Source organism: Monodelphis domestica, chromosome 6 (genome assembly GCF_027887165.1).
Source record: "Monodelphis domestica isolate mMonDom1 chromosome 6, mMonDom1.pri, whole genome shotgun sequence".
NCBI classification, from domain to species: Eukaryota; Metazoa; Chordata; class Mammalia; order Didelphimorphia; family Didelphidae; genus Monodelphis; species Monodelphis domestica.
In genome coordinates, this window is record NC_077232.1 from 276873983 (window position 1) to 276887661 (window position 13679).

General features: G+C 41.3%; 1 pseudogene; it reads right to left on the bottom strand.

Moving 5' to 3' along the window:
• Positions 1–11050: 11050 nt before the first annotated feature.
• Positions 11051–12793, bottom strand: LOC103102913 (probable glutamate--tRNA ligase, mitochondrial; annotated as a pseudogene).
• Between the last annotated feature and the right edge of the window lie 886 nt (positions 12794–13679).

A 13679-nucleotide genomic window follows, 5' to 3' on the forward strand; every position in this document is an offset into this window, starting at 1 on the left:
GACTAAGATTGTCCTTGAGGTATGCCTATGCTTGGTCAAAGTTTGAATGAGATCAGCTCTCCTAGAATAATTTATTGGCTAATCTTTTTCCTTTTATGTGAAAGAACTTGGAAATTACTTTCTTGGTCTAAGGAGTGGTTAGAATTGGGAGGGAGTGGTGGGTGTGAAATCACTGCCTCTTTTCTCATCATTTAGAGCAGGGATTGGGGATTCTCTTAACCTTTTTTTTTTTGGTCTTAGACCCCTTTGGTGAAACCTATATTTCCCATCTCAGAATGTTTTAAAATACATAAAATATATAGGATTATAAAATTCTATTGAAATAGTTTCTGAAATATTCGTTTTCAGTTCACAGACCTTCGATTAAGAACCCCTGATTCAGATTCCTTTTTTCTAACATCTTATTTGGAAGTTATTGTATAATAATTAAAGTGTTTGGGGTTTTTTTGGGGGGGAAGAGTCTCCCTAGCATTCTATATGGCAATGTTACAAATGCCAACTTATGTCGCATTAAAAATAAGCAGTTCTTTAAGGTTTCCCTCTCAGTTTAGCTGCTAGTCAATTTCTCTCCTAAGGAGGATCATGTATACACTGGAAATGACATAACAGAAGTAGCTCCCTAAGAATTGATACCTGAGATAAGAAAAGAAATAGTAAGAGAGCACCTGGTTGCCCTATATGAATTCAAGGCATCCAGCTCAGATGAACTAGCTCATCCAGTCCAGAAAGAACAGTACAGTAATTACAATTTTTCCTTCAACCCTAATAGGCACAATTTCTGACAGATACATACAGAACAGGGAGTGTACCTATATTCTAGGAACCCCAAATACATAAATAGTGAGATGAGTCCTATGGGGGACACATGGAGCCAAAATCACAACTCCAGGATGGCAACTTTTTAATGTCCTTTCTCTCAAGAGTCATCATGAAAGTTGTGAATTCCTCATCTCTTTAGTTGGACTGATACTTCAAAAGGCATTGTGTCTCCAGTAGACATAACTTATTTGTGTTTGTTCCTCCTAAAATGTAATGTCTAAGCTGGATTAGCTGCTAGGCTTCTGACAGTGGTTAGTAGTTCATTGGAAAATGACTTCCAGGTAGGGCTAGGTAGCCTGCTCTGTTCTAGACAGTGGCTGCTGGACAGGGCAAGGCCAATTGCTATGCTATTAGGCAGCTTCTCCCAGGCTCATTTGAGAAGGCTGTTCTGTCCCTGGCCTTTTCTTGAGCAGTGGTATCTCTGTTGAATACATTGTCCCACTTGAACTTGTTCTTTGATGGGTAGCTGAAATCTTTTCCCCACCTTTAGCCATAGGCTAGACAGAGAGGTTCTGAAATTTCTTCAGCTAGAGTAATGAACCTGTTCTATTACCAGCAGGAGTGCTACATAGGTCAGTGATGGGCAATCTTTGGAGCTTGATGTGTCAAAATTTGCCAAAAAACTGAGCATAACTCAGGTGGTGTGTCACTTTGAGAAAAAAACATAATTTGACAATATTTATAGTTCAACAAAAATGTATAGTTGTAATATATAACTGTATTTAATAAACCCAAAACTAATTATTTAACTTACCTGCTTAGTGGCTTCTTTGTTCATCTGTCAGTCATTTCTTTGGTTGGTCTTGATATTATTTAACTTGTGTGGGGTGCTATGAAGTAAGATAAGGGAGGGGTAGGGGGAATTCTTTAACCTGCCTATTAGTGACTTTTTTGTCACTGAATTTCATTGCTAAATTTTCAATTGAAGGTTGGTATTTTGTACACTTTAAGCTCAAGCAAGTGCTACTAACTTCATCTATCAATCTGTTTCTTTTGTTGGTTTTGATATTACTTAACTGCCCACAACCAAGGGAGCCCCACATGCCCCAGCAGCTCATCCCCTCCCCACTGCAGCCAGCGGGTGGAGCAGCAACCCCCTAGTGTCAGTGCTGACACTAGTGTCATAGGTTCACCATCACAGACATAGGTCTTTCAGTGGTAATAATGACCTTTAGTATTGGCAGAAGCTTTTTCCCTTTGACTCCCTCAGAGCCTTCAACTCTTACTTAGCAGTACCTGGCACAAGGGAGGCACTTAAATTTTGGTTGACTGGATTTGACTAGAGGATTTTGCATTTGAATACTTTTCCTTTACATTTCTATGCCTCTATAGACCTTAGTCTAATTGGAACACTTTCCTCCTCTCCCTGTTGTTCAGTTGTTTTTCAGGCCTGTCCAACTGTTTTTTGTTGTTGTTCTTTGAAACCCTTACCTTAGTCTTAGAATCCCTACTGTGTATTGGTTCCAAGCTAGGCAATGGGGGTTGTGACTTGCCCAGGGTCACATAGCTGGGAAGTGTCTGAGATCAGATTTGAACCCAGGACCTCTCCTTCTCTCTCTCTGTATATAATGTATACATATAGTTAAACTGGAAAAAACACAGAACTATTAAATAGTCAGAAAAAATACACTTTAATTAAAGAAAGGGGTTCAGTGATTTTAAGGCCTCCACACAGAGCCCCGAGAATCTGGTTGCTCTGGCTCTGGGAGTGCCTGTATTCTAGATGACAACTCCAAGGAATAAAAGAATTTGGGAAACATACCATTTGTGGAATGGAGGGATAGGGAAATATGATTGATTGACATTACCATGGCTACAAGGAAATGGGAGTGTCCCTACTACATTGACAGACTTGGGAAAGAAACCATAGCCAGAGGCTAGAGTGTAAGAGAATGGACTGCTTCCAATGTATACTAAAAGGCTGGTTCCTGCACAGGTGAGAGTCTTGGGTAGGGTTTCTGATACAGAGGGGAAGACTTCCTAAGACAAAAAGAGTACTTAGCATATGCTTAAAATCTGTTAACTACACACACACATATACCTATACATACACACACATAAAAACACACATACATATACATGTATATGCACTCAGGTCTGCCTGACTCCAGGCCCTACCTGGCTGCTCCTCCCCCCTTCCCTTTCATCCTACATAGGCAGTGGAAAGCCAGGGATTACAAAGAACTTGCAAAGTTCTTTGCAAGAACTTTGAACATCCTTGAACATCAAGAACATCCTAGGTTTGTTGAAATGAGATTTTTTCCAGAAGTCCCACTGTGTGATTGATTTCAAAAGGAGTTACTAAGGCCACTGGGTAGTGTACTAGATAGATGTCAGCTTAGAGTCAGGAAGACCTAAGGAAGAGTACCGCCTCAGATATTTATTAGCTGTGTGACCTTTGGTCTCTGTCAGCTTCTGTTTCCTTATTTGTAAAAACGGACTAATACAAATAGCTAGCATTTCTATGATTTCCAAGTTTAAAAGTACTTCACAAGCATTGTCTCCTTTTTTCCTTTTCCAGTTCTGCAAGGTAGCTGTTTTTATTATCCTCATATTACAGATGAAGAAAATGAGGCAGGAAGAGGTCAAACCTAGAGTCACCCAGCTAATAAGTATATAAAAGCTAGATTTGAATTTGAATCTTCCTGACTGTGGGTCTAGCTGATTTAACTATCTCCCTCTGAGGTTGATCAAAAGATGTATTGTGCTGTCCAAACTTTGACAAATTCATAAATGCTAGCTGCATTGTCATAATAATTTCTTTTAATTTTGCCAGTAATTAAAGAATTTACACATGTAACTAAATTGTGTGTGTGAGATGCAAGTTGCCCAAAGAATATGCTAAAATTCCCTTTGTGCTTCTCACCATGGCAATCTGCTTGTTTTTTGGGAATGACTGAGCCCCTGGCTGTTTGTAGCCATGTGGTGACTCTTTGCTGAAAGGGGTGAGTGGGATGTCATTAGTATCAAAAAGAAGAGACAGTTTGTAGCTCTTGCTTCAAGTACTCTCTGTTGTTAATCTGAGATTGTTGTCAGGGGCTTGAGGTGAACCCCCCAGGGTTTGGGAAGGGTACCTATTTTTAAATTTGTCTTGGAGTCAATACTGTGTATTGGCTTCCAGGCAGAAAAGTGGTGGTAAGGGCTAGGCAATGGGGGTCAAGTGACTTGCCCAGGGTCACATCGCAGGGAAGTGTCTGAGGCCAGATTTGAACCTAGGACCTCCCATCTCTAGGCCTGACTCTCAATCCACTGGGATACCCAGCTGCCCCACAGGGAAGGGTACCTTTTGCAATGATGCAAGACTCCAAAACTTTTAGTTTAAAAATAAAAAGAGAAATTTATTCATTTACAAGGTAATGTTGAATCTGGCCAGGAGGACAGTATAGGTGAAAGACTGCCTTCTAGGTGGGCCAGCATAGATGGGAAATCTGTTCCCAGGTGACATCAATTCTGGGGTCTTTATACTCTACAACAGTGAACAGGACTTATTGAAGCATGGGCATAGGGGAGGTTTGCCTGAAGACATGTCCCCTGATAGTTTAGGGGACAGATGGATGTCTGAGATACAACTTGCTGATATCAAGGAGGTGTATCTCTCTATCCATCTAAAGGAAAATCCAAGGAGGATAATTCTCTCAGAGTTTTATTGGAGTTGTCAGATGTTTGGGGTTAGGAGTCACAAGGATAGAAGGGAGCAAAGGAATTTCCCTGCTTATAGTTTGCCTGAAATACTTCTATAGTTTTGGGGGTGCAGTGCCCATGCCAGCATCAAAGGATGAGGGAATGAGGGATGTTCTTTCCCCCAACTCTGTGGCCATTCTTTCATGTAGTATGGACTCAACTACTCTTTGACCTTCTAGACTACCTTTTCCACCATGAAGATTCTTTTAAGAATAACTGACTGAATGCGTGACTAGATTTGAAAGAGTTTTAGAGGTCGAGGCCATTGGTCCAGTGATTGGAGCTAACTGAAAGCAAGGGAAACTTCTTTTCAATAGCAGCTACCTTACAGGGTTGTTGCAAGAATTAAATGAAAAAAATATTTGAAAATAAAAAGCAAGGAGCATAGAGGTAGCAGTGGATAGAGAGCCAGGCCTGGAGATGGGAGGTCCTCAGTTTAAATCTGGCCTTAGCCACTTTTTAGCTGAGTGACTCTGGGCAAGTTACTCAACCCTAATTGCTTACCACTTACCACTCTTCTGCCTGGTATTGATTCTAAGATAAGATAAGGTAAGAGTTGAAAAGAAAAGAAGAAAACACTTCACACACTGCTTAGCACATAGTAGATATTATATAAATGTTTATTCCCTTCCCCCTTCTATATTTGGGAAATCAACCACCAACAAGAGAATCCCAAAGCCTGATTTGCCAGAAAATATGATGTTTGAGGGAAACAGTAGGGAAGAGAGTGAAAGGAAGGGGACAGGCATTTCTTAAGTGAGTCAGACATTCTGCTAAGTGATTTATAAATATTTATTTTAAGTCTCATGATAATTCTGTGAAGTAGGTAATATTTTATCTTCATTTTACAGTTGGGGAAACTGAGGCATATAGCTATTAAATGACTTGTCCAGGGTCACAAAGTTACTAAGACTGCATTTGAATTAGTCTTCCTGACTATAGATCCAGTACTCTTAAAAAAAAAAAAAGCTTATTTAACTAATTAGTTAAATTAGAATTTTTTTCTGTTCCACTGGGTTTTACATGTGTCATTAATCAAGATCTATTTCCATATTATTAATATTTGCATTAGGGTGATCTCTTATAGTCTACATTCCCAATCATATCCCTATCAAACTAAGTGATCAATCATATGTTTTTTCTTCTATGTTTCTATTCCCACAGTTCTTTCTCTGGATGTGGATAGCATTCTTTTTCATAAGTCCCTCAGAATTGTCTTGGATCATTCAGATCCAGTGCTTTATCCACTGTACCATGTAGGTATACAGCAAAAATAAAAATGTAAAACCCTAACTGGAAGTCTTTAAAACTGCTTCGTGTTTAAATGTTTAGATGAAGCTTGGACTTTAGCTTGATGCAGCCACGTGGCTAAGTAGATAGAGCCTTGAGTCCAACCCCAGGCACTCGTTAGCTGTGTGATCTTGGGCAAGTCACTTGACCTCTGTTTTCCTTAATTCGCTTGAGAAAGAAATGACAAGCTACTCCACGATGGTCTACTGAATCAAGAAGAGTTGGAAACACCTGCTCAACAACAAGGTATTAGCTTATCTTCTCAATAGATTGCTATAGTAGCTATAATTAAATTACTCAGTACTATTTTAACTTTCATTCAGTGAATACTGTGAGCCTTTTGTGCCCTTTTTTTTGATGTTTAGTTGTTTCAGTTGTGACCAACTCTTTGTGATCCCATTTATAGTTTCTTGGCAGAAATACTGGAGTAGTTTGCCATTTCCTTCTCCAGTTCATTTTATAGTTGAGGAAACTGAGACAAACAGGATTAAGTAACTTGCCCAAATTCATACAACTAGGAAGCATATGAAGCAGGATTTGAACTTAGGAAGATGAGTTTCCAAATCCAGCACTCTATCCACTGCACCGTCTTTCTGCCTAGATACTCTTTACCCCTTACCATTTCTTTTGTGTTATTAAGATTAAAATTCTCTGAAGGTGGGGTTGCATAACAACCCCAAAAGAACAGGGGTTCAGAAGAATAAATTCTCACTGTGTGTAGGAAATAAATATCTGTCCCCTGCCTGATTCATGTGGTACATTCACATAGCTTTATCTCCTCCTTTTGGGGAAACCCTGGATATGAGCTAAAGGAGGTTTCAAAGCATACATTTATTAAGTTTCTACTATGTGCTAGGCACTATGCTAAGTGTTTTACAAATCTCAATTGAGTTTCACAACAACTCTGGTAGGTTGATGCTATAATTAACCCCATTTTTAGTTGAGGAAAGTGAGTCAAACAAAAGTTAAGTATCTGAGGCTGGATTTGAACTCGGGTCTTCTTGACTGTAGGCCCAAGGCTCTATTAATTGTTCTACTTAGCAGGAAAACCTAAACTTTATATATTCTGTACACCAGAGTAGGGTTTAAAGAGCAGAGAAGTGTGAGAAAAGAGAGTCTGACTTTCCTCTTGTTAAAGGTCAGACTCTCTCAGGGCTAAACTGGGTTTGGACTGCTATGTATGTGGACTGAGGGTCCACTTAAATGGAGAAAGGGCAGGCCCAGTGCCCTAGTGTCTTGGGACCAGAAATAGTTATCAATATGAGAAGTGTCAAAAAGTCTGCTATATTTCTCCCCCATGGGTAACATGATCACATAGCATGTGGAGGTGGTGACCCAAAGGTTGTGTCTCATTTCCCAGCTCTGAGGCTGATTCTGAGCATGTTGTCCATCCTAGACAGTGGGGTTCTCTCTTGTGATAACGGATGAAAAGGTTTGCAATTTGCAAAACTGCAAAAACTGAGAAATTCAAACTTAGGAATGATTGACAGTGGCATGTGACCAAAGGTTACATGGGGAGCCCGAGCCTGAGGATCTGGGAAGATTCTATTTGTCTTCTGAGGGTGTCTGCTCTCTTAAAGACCTTAAGAGAAGTTTGTCTGTGATCAAACCGAGGAAGGAGTTTTTCCCTGTATCTGGCTGCTGGCAGCATCAATCTTACTTGGACATCAGGACTTTCTTGGACATCTAACAAGAGATCCTGGCTCTAACTGTTTTTGGACTCATGCTGTAAGATTTGGGTATTTGGTTAAGTTTTTTAGTTTAGTAATCTAGTTAGTATAGTTTAGTTAGTTTTAAATAAGAATAAACATAAGCAAATCCCTAAGCCCTTATTCTTTTCCCCTCCAAACAATAAAACAGATTTCCCTTACCCCAAATCCTATCATAACAATCTGAGCACTCCAAATTAAAGTACCAAAAAAGTTATCATGGCTTGTCCAAAGTCCACCTTCAAACGATTACTGGACATCAATCATGGACTTGGGAATGGGAAGTGAACATACTTTTTGATTTGTGTTTTCCCTTTAGAACCAATCTAAGTCAAAAGGGCTAGGTTAGAGTCTAAGACTAGGAACTATATCTTTATATCATGGGCAGGTAATTTGAAGTTGCATTAGTCCCCAAACAGAAATTCCCTTAGAAGTTAGAAAGGGGCTGCTATGTTGGGAAGTCAGACTTCTGGGCTCCTCAGAGAGGCCCCTGAGGTCAATTGTTCTAGGTGAGTTTGTTTTGCTCTCTCTATTCTCCAAGAGCAGAGAATGTTTGTATTCATGGTGTCTGAACTGGTGAGCTCAGAGAACTCTGGATTTCCCAGAACACTGACCCTGACCCTGACTTCCTCTGTGGCATTATAATACTTACATTCTCCAAGCACTATGTAATAGAGAAGCAAAAATTATAAGCAACGATGCCAAGTATTTCTTGTCTGCCAGCAGAATTATAATCCATCAGCTGCTTTTTAAATAAGCGTTTAAGAAATGTTAAGTGCCCCAGAGTATTATCTTACAGTATTTCATCTTTGACTCCACATTTTTCACAGCATCTTGCCAAAGTGAACATTCTGAGCAAAAAACGAATTTGGAGTAACACTGGTATTTGCCTTTAAAAACTGTTTTACACAGCTGGGTTTCTTTTTTTTAATTTTCCAGTCATAGACAGTCCTAGCTTTACTCCTGCTGTCATTTTAAAAAATCCTTACTTTCTGTTTTAGTAACACATTAAGACAGAAGGTCAAGGAGTCAGCAGTTGGGGTTAAATGAATTGCTCAGTCACCCAATTAGGAAGTGTCTGAGGTCAGATTTAAACCCAGACCTCCTATCTCTAGGCTTGGCTCTCTATTCATTTATCCATCTAGCTGCCTTGTGTTGTTTTGTCTTTTTTTGTCATGTCCGACTCTTTGTGACCCCATTAGGGATTTTCTTGACAAAGACACTAGAGTAGTTTGCTTCTCTAGCTCATTTCAAGAAGAAGAAATTGAGGCAAATAGGTTTAAGTGACTTGCCCAAGTGTCTGAGGTAGGATTTGAACTCAGGAAGATGAGTATTCCTGGCTCCAGGCCTGGCACTCTACCCACTGCACATCTAATTGCCTAAACAACTATGTACCAACAAGCTATAAATAGAATACATTGAAAATAATCAACCTAAGGAAGGCTCTAGAATTAAGGGAGATTAGGGAAATTTTCCTGTAGAATGTGGGATATTTTCTGGGATTTGAAGGAGGCCAGGAGTTGGAGATGAAGAAAGAGAGTACACCAGTCATGGAAGAGATGCAGTGAAAATGCAGTTAAGAGACGCAGTGTCTTGTTCCAGTGCTACTGGATAAGTCTTATGATAGGAGGAGGCTATGTTATGAAGGGCTTTGAAAACCCTTGAAAGTATTTTGTATTTGATACTGAAGGCAACTGGAAGCCGTTAGCATGTACTGAATAGGCAGGGGAATGGTTGGACACAGGCTTTAGGAAAATCTCTTTGGTATCTAAAAAGAGGATAGTTTGGAATGAGGGAGGTAAACCCACTAGTAGACTATTTCAGTAGTCCTTGTGTGAAGTGATGAGGGCCTGACCCAGCATGGGGGCAGTGCCAGAGGAGAAAAAGGGGCATACATTTGGAGTTGTCCTTTTGACTAGATAATGGATTTAGAGCTGAAAGGGATTTTAAAGGGCATCTTATCCAAATGCTTCATTTTGCATATAATGCTGTTTGTGTGTTGGCAAGGAGATCAGGATATTGGAGGTAGATGCCTGATGGTTCTGGCTGAAGTCCTATTAGAATTCCTATTCTCAGCTCCTGGAGGATTGGTAGGCAGGATCTGGTTTCACTCATAGACATTCATATGTAAAGGATGATGGGGCAGCTGAAATTACCTGAAAGGAAGGAAAAGGGAGGGGGAGAGAGAGACAGACAGAGAGAAGGTATGGAAAATCATCTGGAAAAGTAGCAGAAATGAAGACAGAGTTAGCAGCATCAGTCATGAGACTGTGTGTCAATTAGGAATGCTGGGACATAGGACAGGCTACTGGAACTTTCTCATACTGTAGTTCCAAGGCAACGATTTCCTCTTCTTTTCATTTCTCTCCTCTCCTGTCTTTTTCCCAAAGGGATGTGGGACTGTTTCCTAAAACTTACCTCAGTTTCTTAAAAGCTGACTTATTTTTCTATCTATTTTAAGTATGATAAATGAGATTTCACCATTACGTTCGAAAGGGACTATGAGCAAGTTTCTTTTTTTTTTTCCCCCAATCTGAGGGTTTAGAAAATCTTTTATTTCAATCACTCTATTGCAAATATTATGGAAATAGATTATGAACAATGATACACATATAACCCAGTGGAATTGCTTGTCAACTCTGGGAGTGGGGAGAGAAGAGGGGAGGAAAAAAAGATGAATCATGTAACCATGGAAAACTATTCTAAATAAATTTTAAAATAAAATAAATAACAAAAGAAAATCATCCATTTCATTGAATGGATGTCCATCAGTTGGGGAATGGCTGAACAAATTGTGGTATATGTTAGTAATGAAATACTATTGTGCTATGGGAAATAATAATAAGCAAAATGATTTCAGAAAAAGCTGATAAGACCTACAGAAACTGATGTAGAGCAAAATAATCAGAACTCTGGGAGAACATAATACATAATGACAGTGATGCTAAATGATGATTATCTGTGAAAACTTCTCTCAGCAATGCACTGATCTGGGGTATCCTAAAAGACTTATGACAAGGAATTCTCTCCACCTCCAGAGAAAGAACTGCCGGAGTCATCTTTCACGTCAGTGTACCTGGTTTTATTTGGGGGTTTTGGTTATGTATGAGTGTGCTCTTATAACAGTGACCAATATGAAAGTGTATTTTGCATGATAATAAAAAAGAAAATCTTCCATTTCTATCTGGAAAATACTCCTTGACACTAGATTAGCAATGAAGCAGAAAACACCATTCTAATGAATGCCAGGACACTCTCAGTCCTGCCCACCCACCCTCACACCCCAAGATCCCACCTAGTTAAGCCTCACTCTGGGGACTTAGACACAAGACCAGATAGTATCACATCTCAGATAATTAATCCTGAGTCCTATCTGTGAGCCTGCAATTCTGCCACAATGTTTAGATGGGAACTAATTCCAGGAACCAGGAACCAATCCCAAACCATTGGTATGTAATATGCTGCAAGGAAATAGAAAGATGGTCTGAGAGGGATGGGTTCTCCCCAGACCAACAGATCAGAAAGATTAAACCAGAGGGAACCCTCACAGAGCCATCACTACATCCTACCTGCAGCCCATGCCCACCTATCTACAATCAGAAATGTAGTTCTCACATTAATACCAGAGACTTCCTGTTGAACACTGGTTTCAGCTCCAATGTCCTGGTAGCAATTTCCAGAAAAGTGTGGTGAACCACAGCTGTCTTTGTGTATTCATCCTGACAATCTTCCTAGCTTGAAAGCACCCTCTGTATCCATTCCCGAACATCCCTTGGTCCCAAGGACACCATCATCTCTGCAACAGTTGGGCCATGCTGCTGACCAGTAAGTGCCACCAGAAGAAGTTTCATCATTCTGACATACTCAACACCTTCTGTCTTCTCTGATAGTTTTTTCAACTCTTGGTTCAACACCTCCTGAGTGAGAGATATGCCAGGTGTTTCCAACAACCCCAGGACCAGCTTAGCAATCACATCCACTTCTCCTGAGATGATCTGAAGCTGTGCTCTGGCTATAGCAAGGCCCGTCCACAAGTTCCTTAAGGCCTCTTTTTTCAGAATACGCTGGTGAGATTAAGTCCTGCAAGGGACTGATGTGCCCCTGTCCTAGCAAAAGAATTTTTGTCCCTCAGGACATCCCTGTCCTCCAGCTGCTCTCCATATACCTCCTCCACCATGACCCAAAGCTTTTGCACCAGCTGGAGCCCCTGATCCTTGTCATTCAACAATCGAATCAAATGCAGCCTGGTATATTCAGTAAGTTTCTCCAGCTCCAGAAGGGCTGAGTGGGTGCTGACCCCAGTTAAGTCAAACTGTTCCATCCACTCTGGCAGCGTCCTCCCCATCTGGTTCCCTGCAAACCCTGAGCCATAATTAGTGATGATGTCTAACAAAGTCTCCAGGAGAAAGCCAGCTGAAGCAAAGTGTTCCAGGAAGATGCCCCCTTGCTGCTTAGACAACTTGCTGCCATCCTTATGGAGAAGCAGAGGCGAATGGGCAAAGTGGGGCGGTTCCCAACCCAGGGCCCTGTATAAAAGCAGATGCTTGGCAGTAGAGACAAGCCACTCCTTGCCTTGATGGACATGGCTGATGCCCATATGATGGTCATCTACCACACAAGCCAGGTGATAGGTGGGGAAGCCATCGTACTTCAGGATCACAGGGTCACCCTCAACACTGGCCGATTCCAGCCATACACCAGGTCCTGGAAAGTCTCAGCTCCCTCCTCTAGACATAAGTGGATAGTTTGGCACAGGCTTGGACCCCTGTGCCAGTTTCCTGGCTACATACTTGGAATTCAAGTGCTGGCACCTATTGCCATAACGTGGTGTCTGATGATTCCTTAAGGCCTCTTTTTTCAGCAGTTCCAGTCACTGGGGTGTACAGAACCAACGGTAAGCAGCCCCAGTCTGCAACAGTGCCTCACTAGCTTGGGCATACAGCTCTAGGCATTGAGACTGCTCTACCTCCACGTCGAGGGCTTTCATCAGGGGGAATGCCTGCCCATTCCAACATGTCCTCGATGTTCTCTGCAGCCCCAGGCACCAGGTGGGTTTGATTTGTGTCTTCCAACCTTAAGATGAAAATCCCTTTGTATTTCTTGGCAAAGAGGTAGTTGTATAAGGCAGTGCAGAGGCCTCCCAAATGCATGAAGCCTGTGGGGCTTGGGGCAAACCTGACTCTCACTGAGGAGCTTGGCGTTCCAGGGCCCCCACAGTACTCCCACCATTGTCCCGCCTTGGAAGGTGCTTGGGCCAAGAGGGGACGAAGTAGCCCCAAGAGCAGGGCCACCATCTATAAGCAAGTTTCTTGAAGAAAGAGAGAAATGCTATTGCATTGCTGAATATTCAGCAATGGGGCTCAGAGCTGAAAAGAAAAGCAATTATTAATTACTTTTTTTCTAATTTCTTATGGCAGAGAGAACACATTACCCTGGAATCTCTCTTTAGGCATAGAGTCAGCAGTGTTGCTGGGGTTGGAGGGTTTGAACTAGTGGAGCTGGTACTCTCAGAGACTGGAGCAGAGAAAGTCATACCAAAGGTATTCTCTCTAAAGGTAGGGGAAATAAGAGCAGGTGATGAACTTGCTTTCCAGCACAGCAACCCAACATACTGTGCAACCTGTATAGAAACTGAAATAATGATGCTAATAATGATGCTGATGTTGGAATACTGAGGTTTATTTGATTCCTCAGGATCCCTTAGTGAATTAAGGCTGATAACCTCATTCACTGGGAGCAGTACACTTTAAGGTCTTCAAGACAGTGGTTGTTAAACAGATCAAAAGGGATTTATTTTATAACAAACAAAGAAGTATGAAGGGAGGATTAAGGAACTGGGGTTCCCTAGGTCTAAGAAAATCTCACTAGCCTTCCCCTTCTAAAATTCCCACCCAAAATTTGCTTCATTATCTTGATGCTCCCTAAGCCCTGGCCTGGCTCTGGCTAAGGTTTCCCAAACCCTTAGTAGCTACACCTGAATCTAATTAATACTCCCAGGTTGGTTTATAAGATGAAACAGGTCTCTACATCTAGTCAGGATTGAACACTTAATGGCTGAGTTCAACAACTAGCTGGGCCAGGCCAGAGTTTGGCCTCAGGCCCTCACTGACACTGTCTGTGCTTAGTTCAGGCTCCCTCTTCACAGATCTTCTTAGGCTTACTCTTCTCAGCAGACAGGAA